The sequence below is a fragment of the Chrysemys picta genome, chromosome 1 (assembly GCF_011386835.1).
Source record: "Chrysemys picta bellii isolate R12L10 chromosome 1, ASM1138683v2, whole genome shotgun sequence".
Classification (NCBI taxonomy): domain Eukaryota; kingdom Metazoa; phylum Chordata; order Testudines; family Emydidae; genus Chrysemys; species Chrysemys picta.
The window spans coordinates 22,522,176-22,541,536 of NC_088791.1; the positions used below are offsets into that span (position 1 = coordinate 22,522,176).

The 19,361-nt window shown below is 40.5% G+C and overlaps 1 long non-coding RNA gene across 1 annotated transcript; it reads right to left on the reverse strand.

Annotated features, from left to right (window-relative positions):
* Positions 1-3,362: 3,362 nt before the first annotated feature.
* LOC135972957 (uncharacterized) lies at positions 3,363-18,686 on the reverse strand. The gene is made up of 3 exons (XR_010589576.1): positions 18,555-18,686; positions 5,518-6,439; positions 3,363-3,852 (listed from the first exon to the last, which is right to left on the reverse strand). It is a non-coding gene; the product is annotated as an uncharacterized LOC135972957 (long non-coding RNA).
* Positions 18,687-19,361: the final 675 nt, after the last annotated feature.

The following is a 19,361-nucleotide window of genomic DNA, read 5'->3' on the forward strand; positions in this document are numbered from 1 at the left end:
GACGATCTAATCTGACTTCTTGCTGCATAAAGCTTAAGCCCAGAGTCATGCGACTTCCTCCTGGTATTTAAACATCCTGTTTGATTATGGATCTTGGATTCTATCTGGGAAGTCCTTTTTCATTAAAACTCATCAAATCTATATTTGTTGAAGCCAACTTTAATTTATTTTTCTCTAAGATGTAAAAACAAGCAAGCAATATATATATATTATTAATTCAAAGAATCGACAAAAGACATTTTTCATGCTTAAAAAATCATGTCTGTCGTTCCTCTGTAATATCCAATACAGCAGTTAATCATGATGCCTGTGTTAATTCCTCTTCTTCCAGCTGTGTTTGCATTCATAAGCTGATAAGGGCTAAGATGTTAATTGTACATGTGCTTTGGCATGTGTAGTTATGCTGGTAACAATCTACCAGTCACTTTATATTGAGTAAAAAGCACAAATATTGCTCTCTAATCTTCAAAAAACACATTGAGTAAGATAAATATGATCAATATATAATTATTGCCAAACATAGCTATTAGAAATTAAAATCAGTGTTCGCCAAATGTAGGGGGACATTATGACTAGAAATACATTGTTTCAGATAGGGTGGGGGTGTAATCTTGGTCCCACTGAAGTCAGTGGGAAAATGCTTGTTGGACTTCAGTGGAGCCAGGATTTCATCCCTAAAGTACAGTATTTTATATATATGGTTTGCTTGGGTTTTAGGTTTTTTAATAGTGACTAAGAGCTTGATCCTGTACCTACTGAAGCTAATAGGAGAGACGACTGATTTCAGTGGTCCAGAATCAGGTCCTAAATATTTTTGTGTCTAATTGAAGGAGGCATAAGATGAATGATAAATATTTTATACATCAGATAAGGAAAACATAATTGTAAAATTATACACATTCTCACTCTTCAATGCAACCCATACCCCTAGTTAACAATTATAATTAGTGCTGAGTGATTAGAGCAAAAAGTCTCAGGACCCTCACCTCCCAGCCCCCATTGTGCAAAGAATTAAAAATGCTTAATTTTAAGAATGTGCTCTATCCCATTGACTTCACCCACTCCACTGATTTGCTGAATAGGGATGGACTTATTCACATGCTTAAAATTAAACATAGGTTTTAGTGACTTGAGGCCTTAATATGAACGGTCTTTCAAATAAAAACCCAAATTCACTTTGCTGGTATTCATAACCCTCCTTATTTCATTTTGTCGGTGTGAGTTTTTGTTTATCTATTTGCAAGAATATCTCTGGAAAGTGAATGTAAATTCATAGGAGAACTTGCTCATATAGTTATTAAATCTCTGTGTACATCTGTGAGGTGAGGAGTCATCCAGTCGGTAGAAGAAACTATATCATGTGATTCATTTGGCCAATCTCACAGCATGGATAATATTCACACAAATACTCAGAGAGAACAGTTGGCAACCAATCACAGCCTGAAATTTGTTTGCACAAAAGATTAGCTGAAGAATTGAGAAGAGCAAACAAGTGGGTTTAGTAATATTAGTCTGTGCTCAATTGCCAATTTGCTGAACCAATCGTTTATTGGGGATTGTTTGCCAACCTCCGGTTGTGATTCTCTCCAAATTCGTATGGCTATATTTATTTTAGTAATTTATTTGCATGGCTTTACAGAAATTGTATTTTTCCTCTACCAAAAGTATAAGTCTTAGAAAAAAACAAAAACATTATTTATCCTTTTAGGTATGGTACCACACACATTCTGCATGAATCCAAGGCTCTGCAATATATCATCTGATTAATTTATTTTCATTCATAGATTCAAGGACTGGAAGGGACCTCGAGAGGTCATTGAGTTCAGTCCCCTGCCGTCATGGCAGGACCAAATACTGTCTAGACCATCCCTGATAGACATTTATCTAACCTACTCTTAAATATCTCCAGAGATGGAGATTCCACAACCTCCATAGGCAATTTATTCCAGTGTTTAACTTAATGAATTAACTTAATGAATTAACTTAATTTATTCATGTAATTCAACATTACTGATGCATGTGAATAAGTCAGATAAATGCCATACATTAATATGTTAATGGGAAAGGGGATTATTTATTTACAGTTTCTCTAGGGCACTGATTGAGGGGTATGCCTGTACCAAGTATCCCTATGCTGGGAAAATTAATGCATGAGCTGGAGAGAAAATGGCCAGACTTGACAGAATACATAGTATTTATATTGGATACTCATGCTCCTTTATTTTGGTTGCTTCGCCTCCTATAAAATAAAAAGTAAATATACATCACAGTAGTTTACAAATCTGTAGGGGCTTGGATCAGTGTGTTGAGGTCAAGAGTTATTTAGACCTGCACAAGTAGGAACTCACTTTATTGTAGCACCACAGAGGAATAGCATTCAGCAACAGGAAGATATCCTTACCTCCTGAAAAGACTTACACATGTGCTTAAACTTTACAGCCTGTGACTATTGCCACTGAAGACAATATTCATGTTGTCAATATTGAAGTCAGTGGGACTACTCACAGTACATACAGTTAAGTATGTGCATAAATATCTTTGCAAGACCAGCATCAGATTTGTTCTGGCTCCCTTGGGAACAAGGAATCAATACTGATCCAGTAAGAATCAGGAACTTGCCCTAGAAACCTTCATGTAGTTCCTCCTTTGGGAAGATGTTGGATTCCTAAGTAGTTAAAGAAAGAACCTTTATTTCCATGTTTATATACTTATGTTTTCAAGGTCAGGAGCAGAGCTGAAAACTCAGATCGTAAACAGCACAGCAGTTTCTCCATAAATATTCAGCTGAGTTTTTAAGTGAACTTTGCTTCACTTGTATCCACACCTACAAATATTTCAATGAAGGAGTTTAATGGCTGCAACAGTCTTACAGAGCCAGTTTTAAGCAATTATTAGAGCATATTAATAGCAAGCAAATGTTGACCATGTAAATACATGACAGATACATGGTTCTAAGGTTACATTTACATATGTCAGTGCTGCAATCTGAGATGTGATTGAACTCAGATCAGCATATCTGTGCTACCTTTACCCATGCTAAAAATAGCCATGTAGATGCAGTGGCATGGGCTTCCGCCTGCGCTGTACAAACACTGGAGACCCTTGGTACTATCTCACATTGCTAGCCCATGCTGAAGCTTACGCATGCATCTAAACTGGTACTTTAACAATGCAGGTGTGGGTAAACCCAACCACAGATTGCAGTGTAGACATACCTCACGGAATCAGGTAACAGAAACACATTGCGTCCCTGATGGGTCCTATTTAAACTACCCTACATGCTTGTAATTTCAAATGTCAAATACCGCCACCAAGTTACTCTCACACAATTTACAGACCAAGAATTATTCACTGAAATTATAAAGTGAGTAAGATAAAACAATTTTTTTATTTAAAAACTTGCTTGGGCAAAATTTACAGACATAAAAAAAGCTGTTATTTGTTCTACATATTCTTAAGTGTACTATGCATATAAATCACCCTTGCCTACATCTACTGAGCTCCACCAATTCCTTACACTATGATGTAGAGTGTATTTCATTTTCTCTGTCCACTCCATTGCTTCTAAGCTTCTTTGACATCTTCCCCAAAATGATCTGCTTGAAATCTTGCTTCTGTTTCTGATTAGAAGCAGTTGTGATTTACACATAACAACTTCTAATCTTATAGTAGTTGTTGGATCTTGTTGTGGTCACTAGAACGTCCTGGCTCAATGATGCCTAATTTCATTGTCCTGCATTAGTCACCATCTTCCAGATGTAGGTTCATAAAGTCATTTAAGACAGGAAGCCATTTGTCAGTACATTCATCACTTCTGTCTTCATTACACCATATTTTTCAATGAAGCTTTTTCTAAAAGGAATACCAAGAAAGGAGAAATCACATCACTCATCTATATTTGCAGTGATGATGTCCGCATGTTTTGGGTGTAACTAAAGGGTGTTGAATAGTTCACAGCAAATTTACCCCTTTCTTTTTAGACATCATTCACTGACAGACTGAATTTTATAAATCTATTTGCTATTTGTAATTATCCAATGAAGAGTTTACATAAACAAATTCCAGCCTATAGGTTGTTCACAAGTTCAGTTATTCACTGTTAGTGGGGTGTGATTGATCATCTAAGGCACATGACATTTTTCTGCTTTCTTATTTGATGACTGAAACTTTTAAAACGAGAATAATGGGGAAAACATGCATGGACGTCCTGGTTCATATTCGGAAATTGGTAATCTTATGAACCAGGGTCATTCTCCAAACATTTGGGAGAACAAAAAACCTGTCTATGAAAATATTTGCAAATCGTGAACAAGGGACACAAACACAGTTAAAAAATATGCACCAAAAAGGTTCATGAACACAGTATCAGTCAACTTTAGTCACCACATAATTTAAAACATCTTGGATGAAATTTTCATTTACACATGGCCCCTGTAGACCTCCCTGGCAGTATAAAAAGGGCTGTAAAGTGTAAATGTGAATGAAGTCCTTTGTTTTTAATGCTTTGTAGGAGAGCTATGTTCTTTAAGGATGAAGTTCACCCTGAGCAGAGGAGCCAGCCACCACTCAAGCACCACTTAGACCCTATTTTGTGGTGCTTATGTGGTACATTGGACTTGTGCTGATCCCTTTGCACCGGGGTGAACTTCAGTCTGACTCCCACAATTCACTTGCAAATCTGAGTTTTGTGATCCCAAATGTGATGTCAACTCTTTTTTTAAGGGTAGGTCTACATTGCACTTAGGCACCTGTGAGTGGCCCGTACCAGTTGCGTTGGACTCCTGGGGCTTGGGCTAAGGGGCTGTTTAATTTCAGAGTAGACATTCGGGCTCAGGCTGCAGCCAGAGCTCTGGGACCCTCCCATCTTGTAGGAGGGATACAACAAATCCCCAAAGCACATTCCATTTTTAAACAGTTACGTTCAAATTATAAATATTTAGATTCAGTGAATCTTGATCCAAAAAGTAATAATGAACACTAGCCAATAAGAAAAATGTGTGTGCTCTTTTACAATACAGCAAACATAATGTATCAACTTATAAACGGACAGTTAAAACTTCAGTGTATACCCAAGCTGTCTAAACTTATTTAAGAATGTAAATATATTCGGGGAAACAAGTGAAGTATATTATGAAAATAATAATTTAAAGAAAGTTAAACTAAAGCATCTAATAATTGTTGAAAACATAGGGCTGGTCTACACACATGCACACATAGGGCTGGTTTTCACTACTGGGGTAAGTCGACTTAAGTTACACTACTCCAGCTATGTGAATACATGGAGTCAATGGAGCTTAGGTCGACTTACCCCGATGTCTTCACTGCACTGGTCAATGGGAGACACTCTCCAGTCGACTTACCTTATTCTTCTTGGGGAGCTGGAGTACCGGAGAGCACTCTGCTATCGATTTAGTGTGTCTTCACTAGACCCGCTAAATCGACGCCCACTGCATCGATTGCAACAGTATTAGTCTCCCCAGTAGTCAAGACAAGCCCATACTTAGCCAAACATATTACCTTCTTTAATGGTCTTTAAATGTAGTCATTTGGATGAAGTCCAAATCATTACTGTTACAATGAGATGCAATTGTGTCCATTTTATCTTCCTTGTTGATGATAGCTTTTGGGTGGAATGGGGAGAGTGTAGGTAGGTCCCTTTCTCACTCCATCTCTAAAAAATGTTTCCAGTGAGACAGACATATGTGAGTCATCCAGCTCAAAAAAGAGACTGCCTAGAGACCAACGAGTTCAAGTAGAGTTCAAGATCAGATGGAACCACTGTGATCAACTAGTCTGGCATTCTGCGGAATAAAGACCCTAGAATTTCACTCCATGGTGTCTGCATCAAGCTTGATGCCTTGTGGTTGGACTCAAGTATATCTTTTATAAATATGCAAATTGTGATCCCCTCCATCCCAATCTGTCATGAGTAAGATGGAGTGAGTGTTTGCACCACCAAACTGGGTGCTGAGAGCAACTTATTCACTACTGTGCTACCAGGTACTGTGACCAGTCACTGGTTGGGGAACCAGAGGTAGAAAAGTGGGAATCACAGCTCCTTCCATTAGTCACTCTCTTCATCCCCTCTCCACCCACTTGTTTGCAGGGGGGAGTAGCAAGTCAGGCAGCCTCAGATCTCCTTCCTACAGCAGGACTGAAAAGGGGAGTAACACGGACCTGACTCCACTTCATTGTCTGCATGGCTGAGAAAGGGTTGCGACAATCCACCCCAAGGTGATTTCCATGGTCTGTTTCTTCCTACTGCTGGCATTTATTTCATTCCCATCTCATATTGCAGTGGGGTGAGGATATGTGGAAACCTCTCCTTGAGAAGTCTTCTGAGTTGTGGTTTAGTTGTACTTGGGCTGGGACAGGGCCTCTGGTCCTTAAGGCACCATCTAACTCCTTATACTTCTTTATCCAGTGGCAGTGGAAAAGCCTGCAAAGTACAAAGGGGTCAGAATGTGCCAAATAATTGAGCTTTAAATTCTGAAGCTCACCTTTATGTAAGCTAATTAAACATTGCCCAAGGCAAGAAGACATGTGCATCTCTTCCTTTCATCAGTACAACAGTAGAGTCATGTTGTGACCTATACTTGGCAGATTCCTCTGTGTATTCTCATACTCATCTTAGGGTCAGACTTCTTTTTGTTTCTGAGCACTTGAATAAAGTAGTTAGGTGTTTACTCCATGATGTATAACTAAAGCCTGTTTTCTTAGTTGATAACTGGCTGAATCTTTAATGCAGTCTGACATGCGGTTTGTTACTAGAAATTCCTTCTGGTTTCATCATCATTTGTCATCTGAAAGCATCTGCAAACTGTACTTTTCATAGACATCATCTCTTTTGTGCAAGATCGCCTCCATAATGAAAACACTTTATGAAGTTGGGAAATTGAAACAGAACAGATTTTCCCTTCCAGTTCTTAGATTTTATCCCTAACATCTCAGCAAACGACAGCAAGCTCCTTACCAAAATATACGCACATTTTTATTTCATGTGTGCCAGAGACACAGTAGTGAACTAACATAGACAGCTAGAAAAACTAAACACCCTGAAAGACTTAGGACAAAATTTTCAAACATGATGGTTAAAGCTAGGCATAGAATCATAGGGTTAGAAGGGACCACAAGGGTCAACTAATCTCACCCCCTGCCAAGATGCAGGATTGTTGTTTCTAGACCATCCAAGACAGATGGCTCCAGCCAGGGCCGGTGCAAGGAAGTTTCACGTGCGCCCTAGGCGAAACTTCCACCTTGCGCCGCCCCCCCCCACCCCATGGCAGCTAACCCCGCCCCCCCCCGTGGCAGCTAACCACGCCCACCCGCCCCTCCCATCCGAGGAGCCCCCCCGTGGCAGCTATCCCTACCCGCCTCAGCAGCAAACCCACCCCCCCACCCGGGGAGCCCCCCCTTGCAGCAGCTACCCCCACCTTGCAAGCCCTCCCTCCACGGCAGCTAACCCGGCCCGGGAAGTCCGCCCCAGCTCTCCTCTGCTGAGCACGCCGGCGCTGCTCTAATTCTCCTCGCCTCCCAGGCTTGCGGCACCGATCGGAGGAGACTTGGAGCAGGGGCTGTATGCTCAGCAGAGGAGGCAGAGTGGAGGTGATCTGTGGTGGGGAGCGGTTCCCCTGTGCGCCCCCCGTTACTGTGGGCGGCCCTCCCCGCGCCCCCCCCGCCGCCGCCCCAGCTCACCTCCACTCCACCTCCTCGCCTGAGTGGGCTTTTAGGTGCCCTCAACCACTAGGCGCCCTAGGCAGCTGCCTAATTTGCCTAAGTGGTTGCACAGGCCCTGGCTCCAGCCTCCTTTTAAAACCTCCAGTGAAGGAGCTTCCACAGACTCCTGAGACATTCTGTTCCATTGTCCTACTGTGCTTATAGTTAGGAAGTTTTTCCTGAGATTTAATCTAAATCTGCTATACAGTAGTTTGAACCCACTGACTCTCGTCGTGTCCTCTGTGGCAAGAGAGAACAACTTTTCTCCATCTTTTTCATGGAAGCTTTTCAAGTATTTGAAGATTTAGATGCATCTAAGTCCTTATTTGGCTCCTTAAAAAGTGTCCGTATTTTTTACTCTTAGTTATTTCAAAGTGACATCAATGGCAGTGGGGGTGCTCAGCACCTCTAAAAACCAGGCCATTTATTTCATGCCTGAAGTTTGGCACCCACCTTATAAAATTATGGCCATAGTGGATAGACTCATAGACTCATAGACTTTAAGGTCAGAAGGGACCATTATGATCATCTAGTCTGACCTCCCGCATGATGCAGGCCACAAAGCCGTCCCAACCCTTCCCCTTGACTCTGCTGTTGAAGTCCCCAAATCCTGTGGTTTAGAGACTCCAATTAGCAGAGAATCCTCCAGCTAGCGATCCCTGCCCCATGCTGCAGAGGAAGGCGAAAAACCTCCAGGGCCTCTGCCAATCTACCCTGGAGGAAAATTCCTTCCCGACCCCAAATATGGCGATCAGTAGAACCCCGAGCATTTAGGCAAGATTCTCCAGCCAGACCCTCATTGGCCATTATACTATTTACCAGCGATGGCACGCTGTTCCTTTGACTAAAATCATGTTATCCCATTAAACCATTCCCTCCATAAACTTATCTAGCTTAATCTTAAAACCAGACAGGTCCTTCGCCCCCACTGTTTCCCTCGGAAGGCTGTTCCAATATTTCACCCCTCTGATGGTCAGAAACCTTCGTCTAATTTCAAGCCTAAACTTCCCCACGGCCAGTTTATATCCATTCGTTCTCGTGTCCACATTAGTACTGAGCTGGAATAATTCCTCTCCCTCCCTTGTATTTATCCCTCTGATATATTTAAAGAGAGCAATCATATCCCCCCATAGCCTTCGTTTGGTCAGGCTAAACAACCCGAGCTCCTCGAGTCTCCTTTCATACGACAGGTTTTCCATTCCTCTGATCATCCTAGTGGCCCTTCTCTGTACCCGTTCCAGTTTGAGTTCATCTTTTTTAAACATGGGAGACCAGAACTGCACACAGTACTCCAAATGAGGTCTCACCAGTGCCTTGTACAACGGAAGCAGCACCTCCTTATCCCTACTAGATATACCTCGCCTAATGCATCCCAAGACCGCATTGGCTTTTTTCACCGCCACGTCACATTGTCGACTCAGTCATCCTGCGGTCTACCAGGACCCCGAGGTCTTTCTCCTCCTCCGTTACTTCTAACCGATGCGTCCCCAGCTTGTAACTAAAATTGTTGTTAGTCATCCCTAAATGCATCACCTTACACTTTTCACTATTAATTTTCATCCTATTTCTGTTACTCCAATTCACAAGGTCATTCAAGTCTTCCTGCAGAATATCCCGATCCTCCTCCAAATTGGCAATACCTCCCAGCTTTGTGTCATCCGCAAACTTTATCAGCCCACTCCTACAATTGGTTCCGAGGTCAGTAATAAATAGATTAAATAAAATGGGTCCCAAAACCGAACCTTGAGGAACTCCACTGGTGACCTCCCTCCAACCTGATAGTTCACCCTTCAATACGACCCGCTGCAGTCTCCCCATTAACCAGTTCCTTATCCACCTCTGGATTTTCCTATCGATCCCCATCTTTTCCAATTTAACCAATAATTGCTCGTGCGGTACAGTATCAAACGCTTTACTGAAATCGAGGTATATTAGGTCCACCGCATTTCCCTTATCTAATAGGTCTGTTACTTTCTCAAAGAAGGAGATCAGATTGGTTTGGCATGATCTGCCTTTGGTAAAACCATGTTGTAATTTGTCGCAATTGCCATTGACCTCAAGGTCCTTAACTACTTTCTCCTTCAGAATTTTCTCCAGGACCTTGCACACTACAGATGTTAAACTGACAGGCCTGTAGTTACCCGGGTCACTTTTTTTCCCTTTCTTGAAAATAGGAACCACATTAGCTATTCTCCAGTCCAATGGTACCACCCCCGAGTTAATTCAGGGCAGTAAGAGACACAAAGAAACAACCCTTGCACTCTTGGTTTCTTCCACTCTCCAAGCACAGCTAGAACATTCAGAACACAGGCAGGGCTAGCAGAAACAGACACATTATGGCACGGCAAGAATTGCGAGTACTTCTAAATACAAAGGCAAGTGAAATCATGGCTCCATTTAAGTCAATGGGAGTTCTGGCATTGACATCAATGGCACCAGGATTTCATGCAATGATTCCTAGCAGCGATGGTATGATTCATTTCAACACACTGAACTTGAGTAAAACCTGTAAAAGTAGACAAGGTACACCTGATGAAAACCTATGACACTTGAAAAGCATTTTTGGCACTTTTTGTACAGACAGTGGTGCTTAATCCCAAAGCCTCGGGTGATTTTTCTGTGATGGGATATCTTCCCTCCTGCTTTAGCTGAATACAGTATTCTTCATGTCTTGGCCTTAAATTCTTGTGTTGCATTGCTATGCACAAACAGCAGCTATGTTCCATGAGATGGCTGCACCTCAGATATGGGTTAAGTGATTCTTGTTTGCAGAAACTGTAATGTTCTTTGGGATAAAAGCTTATTGAAATATTACAGAATAATGCCAAAAATATACAATTCCCACTGAACGGGTTATTGGCTGTTCTCAGCAAGAGCATAAACAAAGCTTTCATTGTACTTTCAGCCAAACTCCTCATATATAGTGATCATTTTTTCTATCAATGGCATTCTTCTGCAATCTGAAACTAATGAAAATGGATCCTAACAAATAAATAAAGTAGCAATTTTTCATTCATGTTATTCAAAGATAGGATGCTAAAATAGAAAATATGTCTGCTAAATCTGACTGAAAAGATGAAAAAAATTCTGAACATTCTTGTGAAAAATGTCGGTTTTTCATCTAAAGATTTTTAAATTTGATGTTTGCCTGCTCTAGTCCCTACATTAAAAATAAATTTAAAATAACTCCTGATTAATCTAAATGAGGCTCAGTCTCCTTTGTGTAAATGTCTGTAAAATAAGGTCCATTTTCATTTTATAAAGCAGAAAGAAACTGAAGCTACTCTAGGTGTTTGTATGCTATGGTAGCTATGGTAGCTCAGGGGTGAGTAGGACAACCCGGTGTAAGAATGTTTGCAAAAGAAGTAGCAACAGAGTGGGAGTGGATCAGTATAGGATGGACTCACTGGGAACAGGAGCAAAAATAGTTTGTGGAGTCTGTTCAGGAGACAGATATCTGTGCTAGGAAGAATCAAATGAGAAGAATAATGATCTTATGTGCAAGGCATTAGACTGGGACTCAGAAGATCTGAGTTCAGTTTCAAGCTCTGTCATGTATGGCCTGTGGCAGGTCACTTAGGTCTACATTGAAATCAACTGGAAGCTTGGCCCCTAAATACCTTTAAGGATCTGGACCTTAATCTTTATGCCTCAATTCTGTAAAATGGGGACAATAATTTGTCTGTCTTGTCTAGTCAGACTCTAAGCTATTACTACAAATCTATGAAATGCCTAGCACACTGGTCCCTTAACCTTGGTTGGGATCCCTTAATACTAATAAAATATAGTGAGTGAAGGTTGGATTAAGGCGGGACAGGGTTTTAATCATGATTAAAATCTGCAAGCAGAAAATCCTGCTTTAAATCTTTGATTTAATCTTATTTTGCATTTGTACTTTAGTTATTTTCCCAGAGAAAGCTTGATTCTCATTGGTTGCCAACAAGTAAAACATGCTACATTTAGTTACAAATCAACCTTTACACTAATTTATGCTTCTTTTTGCTTAACAAGGATACACAACAGCTACACAAAATTTGTGCAATTATATAGCTTAACATACATCTATTCATATTATTAATTTTTTACATATTCTTATGTTAGCAAATGGAATGATAGATTTTTTTTATTTACTAAATAATGATTATGTTTTTACTTGTGATTTGTGTCAAGCTGTATTTGGATCAACATTGGAATTCAATTAATTCACAAATACACCATTTCCAAATTGTTTTCATTAGTTAAATAAAACTACCTTAAATGTGCTGGATATATAAGATATTTATCGAGATATGTTTTGTATTTAAAATGAACTGATTTATTAAACAAAGGAAATATTATCTGTAGTTAGTGAATTGAACTGATTGTTTTTGGACACCATATCCTTCAAAATTTCAGAACTAGTAGATCTCATCCTTTCACACATAGATTATTCATAGATTGGAAGAGGAAAACAAGCTTTCCTGCTTTTTCAGCTCCCAATCAGTTTCTCAACTTTGAACGAAGTAGTCTTTGAACTGAACTAGTTGAATAAACAGAAATGAAGAAAATATTCTCTTTGCACCAGCTGTAGCAAGTGACAAACTCTGATTCCAGCTGTTTCGCCAGTGACTTCTACCTGTTCAGTGGTTTGATTTTCTTTAAAACTTCAGCAGCAAACATGTACTGTGATTCTATTTTAAACATAGGCTGTCATAATTTCAATTTTAATTTTAAATATTTTATTTTCAAAAGTAAAAATGAATTTACTTTAAAAAAATCTGATTGAAATAAAATGTTGTTTTTTTTTAAAATCATCAATTTTTATCCTTCCTGAGGTGGGGTAGAAGAGTATGTTCTCCGTTTCATGGGGAAATTGCCAGTGTAAATGGGGAACCAAAGCTATTAGCATAAATCTTCACACAAGTAACCAAATTAACTTAAATATTATTGCAAAAAAGAAAACCACAATGGACTTTTTATTTGTCCTATGACTTCAAACTGATTTTTGCTCAAAATATTACTCATTCTCCCCAAATGCCTTCCACAGGATGAAGCTAATGAGGTCAAATCCTGCTTGCCGGTCTTACACAAATAATCCTTTTGACTCAGTAAGGTGAGTGGAATTTAGTCTATGCCATTTTGTAGGCAAACTTGTTTATTCTTTGCCATATATTTGTGCAGCCCTAAGTTAGCAATGCTTAAAAACAATCTGTTGCATTTTATTAGGGGTGAAAAAAAGCATTTGATCAGGAATACTTTTTTGATTGCTTTATAATTAAAAAGGAATGGTTTCCCTTTCCTAGAATAAACGAGTGTGGGCTGAAAAAATAAACTTATTCCAGTTTCTACTTTACATAGCATGCCACATTTCAGTATGAACTGGCTTCAAAAAGCTGGTATTTAACTTCTGAAATCAGTATGGATAAATTAAACACATTAACATCAAGCTCTTCTATTCCCTATAAGGGCTACACCTGCAAAAGAGATAAGTAATGTTGCAAGCTTCAGCTCACTGAGTTTCTTCTTTTGTGGTAGTGCTAAGGTACCCTGACCCCATTGTAATAAGCACTGTACAAAGAAATAAGACAAAGGATAACATTGCCCTTGTCTGGGATATGAGCATACATGTTAGGAGGAACTACCCAGGAAGCATCCTACTCTGGGCTTACCTCTTTGTGTAGCATGCAGAGATCTATGTAGCTTCATGCGCTAGTTATCTCTTGTCAACCATAAATTTGGTCATGGAAGAAAAAGAGGTTCTGTCCCTACTATTCTGAAATACCAGCTGCTTTAGGGGATGGTGTAAGACACTTCACATTGGACACTTATGGAATAAGCTGCCCACAGGATAAATTTCTTCCTTATCCTAGGGAGTAAGTGGTTGGTTGATGCCTTGAAGCATGAGAGTGTATATTTTTTATACATTTGTTTAAGTTTTCACTGAGACCTCATTGTGCTCCTCTGTGCTGTTGCAACTCTGTCTCTGATCTTCTACTCTCTCTGAATTTTCCAGGTAATCCTGCATTTAATTTAGTTACTCTGATATACAAACAACCCAAAGTGTCAAGTCATTGATATTAAACAAACCAAAGCAACAAACTAAACAAACCCAGTACATAGGCAACACAGAACACATGATTTCCTTGAAAGCTCTGACTGAAGTCCAGCTTTACTTGGCATGCAGACTCTATGAGCAATGCTTATTTTATATATATGTTAAACACACATACACACACACAATGAGTCAAGGAACACAGTTTTCATTCACTAGGCTAATCAGTCTAGTATCTGATACATCCTCTCTCTGGGGACTAGCTCCCGCCTTGCAAGGAGATGGCTTGATGGTTTAAAATATTTTTCAATCTCTACTATAATTCTAGGCAGATGTTAAATTAATATATAGTCCATAATAGTTACTGGGAGAGAGTGTAAAATAAAAATACCAGCTGGATATAACGGATACATTGGCTCTTTATTATCACAGCCTCTGAGCAATCAGGAAGTTTTGGCCTCAAGAAGTAAGTTATTTCCCCTTTTACTGGGAGCAACTTGTGGACACAGATACAGAATTGGTAAATTATCCCGATCTATTTTATTTATTTATACTAGGCGGTTAACAGGAAATAGAGTTTTTTACCCATATACCAGACAGGAAAAGACTAGAGAGAGAAAATAGGCCTATTAATTAACATGAGCTCCTCTGAAGAGGGACCATCCTTCTTGAATGTTTGGAAATGCCTAGCAAATAGCGGGTGCTATCACAAATAAATACTTGAGATTTTCTTAGACATCCAATTCCCATTGAAATTCAATGGTATTTGGGGGCATGAGTCTCTTATGCTCTTTTGAAATCCTATCTTATATAGATAAATAAGAGTAGAGATGGTCAAAACATAGGAGGAATTCCCCATGCTACATAAATATTTTTTCAAAATTCTAAATTCTAAAGATTTTGGCCAGTTTTATTATTGGTCTAAAAATGATGGACATAATTCATCAAAGCATCCTCAATATTTTCCCTCCAATGATTTCTTTTGTCAAATTAAAAAAAAAAACAAGTTTCAAGCCACTCTAGTAGTAAGGAAGGTGATAAAATGAGTGATGAATCAGGAATAGCTGAGTAAATTTTACTGGAACCAGGGTTAAAAATGATAACGCTTCCTAATGTAGATGAGGGGGGAAATTTCACTAATCCTTAAGGGTAAAATTTTCAAAAGGGCCCAAGGGGAAGATTCACAAATGTACTTAATCGTTGCAATGCTCAGAATTCTCAGAGCTGAGTTAGATGCCCAAGCTCCCCGTGCCTTGAATGGGGAGAATTGGGCACCTAAGAATGGAAGCTGGATGTGGGAGAGCTGACTTGAGCTCCCAGCTCCAAACCAGGCAGTCTGGGGATTCAAATCTGGGTCTCCCACATTCCTGGTGAGTGGCCTGGGGGACACACTCTCTCTTCTTGCCCGTTACTGCCTTTTGAGTGGGTTAGGCATGTTCAGAGGATGCCTCATGGATCAGGTACCACTGGCGAGGTAGGCAGCAGAACACCTAGTGTTAGAATCCCCTTGAGCATTCGCCCTGAGTCAGGGCTCCAGGAAGATTGTTAGCTGTGGGGCAGCATCAGGATTTAGGCAGTTATATGTAAACCCACCAGCAGAAACTTAAGCTCCTTCTGGGTTAGGTGGCAGCTGAGTGGTGGTTTTGAGAAAGTCAGAGATGCCTAAATGTTACACTTAGGCACCTATAGATGCAGTTGGGTAATTAAGTACCTTTGCCAATTTGGCCCTATGAAATTTACGATCCCAAGTCTCATTTTCAAGCACTTAGAAGCCTCCAAAGTCACTTATGAAAATGGAAGTTAGGCTCCTAAGTCACTTAGGTTTTTTTGAAAAGTTAGCTCAAGGCCCTTATGACGACATTTCTTCTCACCTTTTGCAAAACTTAATGTCATCCCATGTTAAGTTCACTCCACTCTCCCATTCCAAACTAATTTATTTAATGCTCTTTGGCAGAACAATAAATGGTGAGGATAGATTCTGTGTGTTCAGTGAATCTGTAGACTGTTCCATGTTCTGGATAACAATTTATATATAAGGTTGAAGAGAAAATCATTCACTTGTTCCCTAGGGCTGCTTAAGTTATCAGTTCAAAAGATCTTTAATGATTCAAGTAAAGTCTGAAATTTGTTTGGAGGAAAAACCAGTGATTCACTGTCTGAGTCATGGAGTCCCCACGCAGCCCCCATCCTCCTAATATGCTCCTTATCTTTTGAAAATTAATGACAGAAAGGAACTAGCTATTTGGCTGCTCCCCCTCAATCCGTCCCTTTATGTTAATATAGTCAATAAGATTTTTAGCTGCTCTTACGAAGTCTGAGATGCATATGCATTCGTGAGCTGTGTTTGAAAGAGTCATTCTGCAGCTGCAACTTATATCCCTAGAAACACATACAACTAATCTGGGGCTAGTTTATACCCTTATTTGGGCAAGCAGAGGCTTAATTCTGGCATTTCCTAACTGCTGAGTGCTTGACTTTGCAATCTTAATGTTTTTAATGTAGGTTTTTTTATGTAACGTTATATATAAAAACATGTAGAATGCCATTGACTTCAGTGGGGTGTGCATATAGATAGCTTTTCCACGAGGCCTAAGGGGAAAATGCCCATCTTTCAGGTAAATTTTAAGGGCTTTACTCACATTGGATAGTAGCTTACTTCTAAAAGGGCTCCCAGTGACTTCAGTGCTATCCAATGTGAATAAGGGAGGCCCAATTGTGGTCCTAAATAACAGGAGTGTGTGTGTGTGTGAAGGAGAGAGAGAGAGAGAGAGAGAGTAAAGGAGGATGAAATCATTTTTTCTGAAACCGAAGCCTTACATTACTACATACTTAATGTTTCTAGCTACACGGAGGATCCCTTTCCTAACATCTTGATCCAAAACCCATGGAAATCAATGAGAGTTCCTATGGATTTTGGATCAGGTCCCTACTCATCTGCAATTATGGCTGTCAAATAAATCAAATCAAACCTGCATCCAACTAAATTTTCACAGCCACTCAGAAGACAGTATCTGTCTTTTGTAATTTCCAGGAGCTTATTAAACCGTCTGTTAAGTCTACACTCCGTTTTTTACAGGCTACATACAAATGAAGCAACAGAACCTGAAAGCTAATACCCTGTACTTATCAGTATTGGATATTGAACCCATATGAACCTGGCTCTTGAAGTGACCAACTGTATTCCTCTTTCAATATATGCAGGTAGGTGTAACTACAACATAGGCTAGGTGAATAATTTACCATATGGCCCAATGGTTCAATTGTGCTTACAAAAAAAAGTTACACCAGGCCAGATCCTGAGCTGGAGTAAATGGCTGTAGTGCCACTCAGATCAATGCAGCTATGCTGATTTACACCAGCTAATGGTCTGGCCCAATAGTTTTCATTTTCTCAAGTTTATGTGACCTACCTACGTTAAGTTTTGAATAAATTACTAATCTTATATATGAATCTGTAGAAATATCAGAGACGTTTAGTAACAGAATTTACAACTGTGTAACTCCACTTAGCTCAATGGAGTTGCACCTAGTTACTACCTGAAGGGGGGTTCCAAAGAGGATGGAGCTCGGCTGTTCTCAGTGGTGGCAGATGACAGAACAAAGAGCAATGGTCTCAAGTTGCAGTGGGGGAGGTCCAGGTTGGATATTAGGAAAAACTATTTCACTAGGAGGGTGGTGAAACACTGGAATGTGTTACCTAGGGAGGTGGTGGAGTCTCCTTCCTTGGAGGTTTTTAAGGCCCGGCTTGACAAAGCCCTGGCTGGGATGATTTAGTTGGGAATTGGTCCTGCTTTGAGCAGGGGGTTGGACTAGATGACCTCTTGAGGTCCCTTCCAACCCTGATATTCTATGATTCTATGATTCTATATCAGGGCTGAATTTAGTCCTGTCTGAACTACTTGCACTCCCAACCCTTCAAGCAGGGGCAGTAGCAGCTAGATGACCACTTCCTTCCATTGGAGCTGCAAAGACAAGAAGCTGGGGGAGAAGAGGATCAGGGGGCCTTAACCCAGTGTCTGTATAAAGGTACCAAGGGTGCTGTGAGAACTGGGGGCTAAGCCAGTACTGCTATCCCAACAATCCAGTGGAAGTATGTGGGGAAAACTCAGAGGGAAATCTAGTGGAGTTTTTCTTTTTCAAAGGACCCATGACAGGGGACATTCACCTCTCATGAGCACCTCCTGTGGGTTGGGTGAGAACTTGCACACTCTCTCGCTCTGCTTCTGGCACCTCCTGATGGCTCTTAACCTCACTGGGTGGGTCTTCAGTGACCCAGTCCCATCATCAATATGTGAAAACCCCTGCTGAGGTAAAAGGTCCAACAGGGCCTATCACTGTGTCCTGGTTGGTATCTACAGCCCTGTCTCTGGGCTCAGTTCTCAGCCCCTTCTGGGCTAGCTTTAAGTCCATCCCTGCCCTCATATGGAGCAGTGCCCTCAGAGTTTTCTCCCTGGGGACTCTTTTTCCTTATCAGTTCTTCTCACCCCAGCTCACCAGCCAAGTTATTCCTTCAAGTTCAGTCCCCTTCCCGGTGTAACAAAGCTCAACAAATGTTTGGCCCTCTGCAGGGTGTTCAGCCCCATCCTAGAGCCCTTTAAATTCCAGCCCTCTGCTTGGACTTCTACATGAAACTTGTCCCTTTTCAGGGTTTTGGCCACTCTGCCAGTTGCCAGACTGGGCCCGCCCACTACTTTGTGTCCCATCCCAGCGACCCTACAAATAGCAGCCCCATGCTGCTTCCTTTTACTCCATTGCTGCTGCTATTCCCTAGGCCACTTCCCACATAGCCCCTTCCTCTTCACCCTTACCTCAGGGGTCTCTTTCTGTTCCCTGCCTGCACACAGTTTCTCCTAGGCCTCCTTGCCTGGAGAGTCCTCCTTGCCTGGAGAGTTTCACAGCCTTACGCTCCTTCCTCATGCTTCTGGTCCCAGCCAGCAACTGAACTACTCAGCCCATGCAGTTCCTTTTAACTGAGCCTGATTCACTCTGATTGGCTGTTTCCCTGCAGCCTTTCTAGTCAGGCCTGGAGGACCCACCTTGACTGCTCCTTTTCCTGGGGTGGGTGTGGCAAGACGGCAAGGCCTCCAGCAGGAGGCCTCAAAGCACCTGGTACACCCTGTCACAGGACCAAACCATGGCTTTTTTCTTTTAGTGGAAGGGTGCAAACTTGGCCACTATCATTGTAAATTAGCAATATAGAAGATATTTTCATAGAAACAATTAATAAGCCATTAATATACACATAGTAACTACTATAGCAAGGTATTAAGTTATAGAATAGTTGTATTAATGCTACCTGGAAGTACTTAAAAATCAACTGAGTTATTAAATTAAATTCAGCTTTTATATTAAATTGACCACCTGTATTTCACACAGTAACTATATAAAAAAATCACCATCATGTTGCTCTAGGCCAGGGGTCGGCAACCTTTCAGAAGTGATGTGCCGAGTCTTCATTTATTCACTCTAATTTAAGGTTTTGCGTGCCAGTAATACATTTTAACGTTTTTAGAAGGTGTCTTTCTATAAGTCTATAATATATAACTAAACTATTGTTGTATGTAAAGTAAATAAGGTTTTTAAAATGTTTAAGAAGCTTCAATTAAAATTAAATT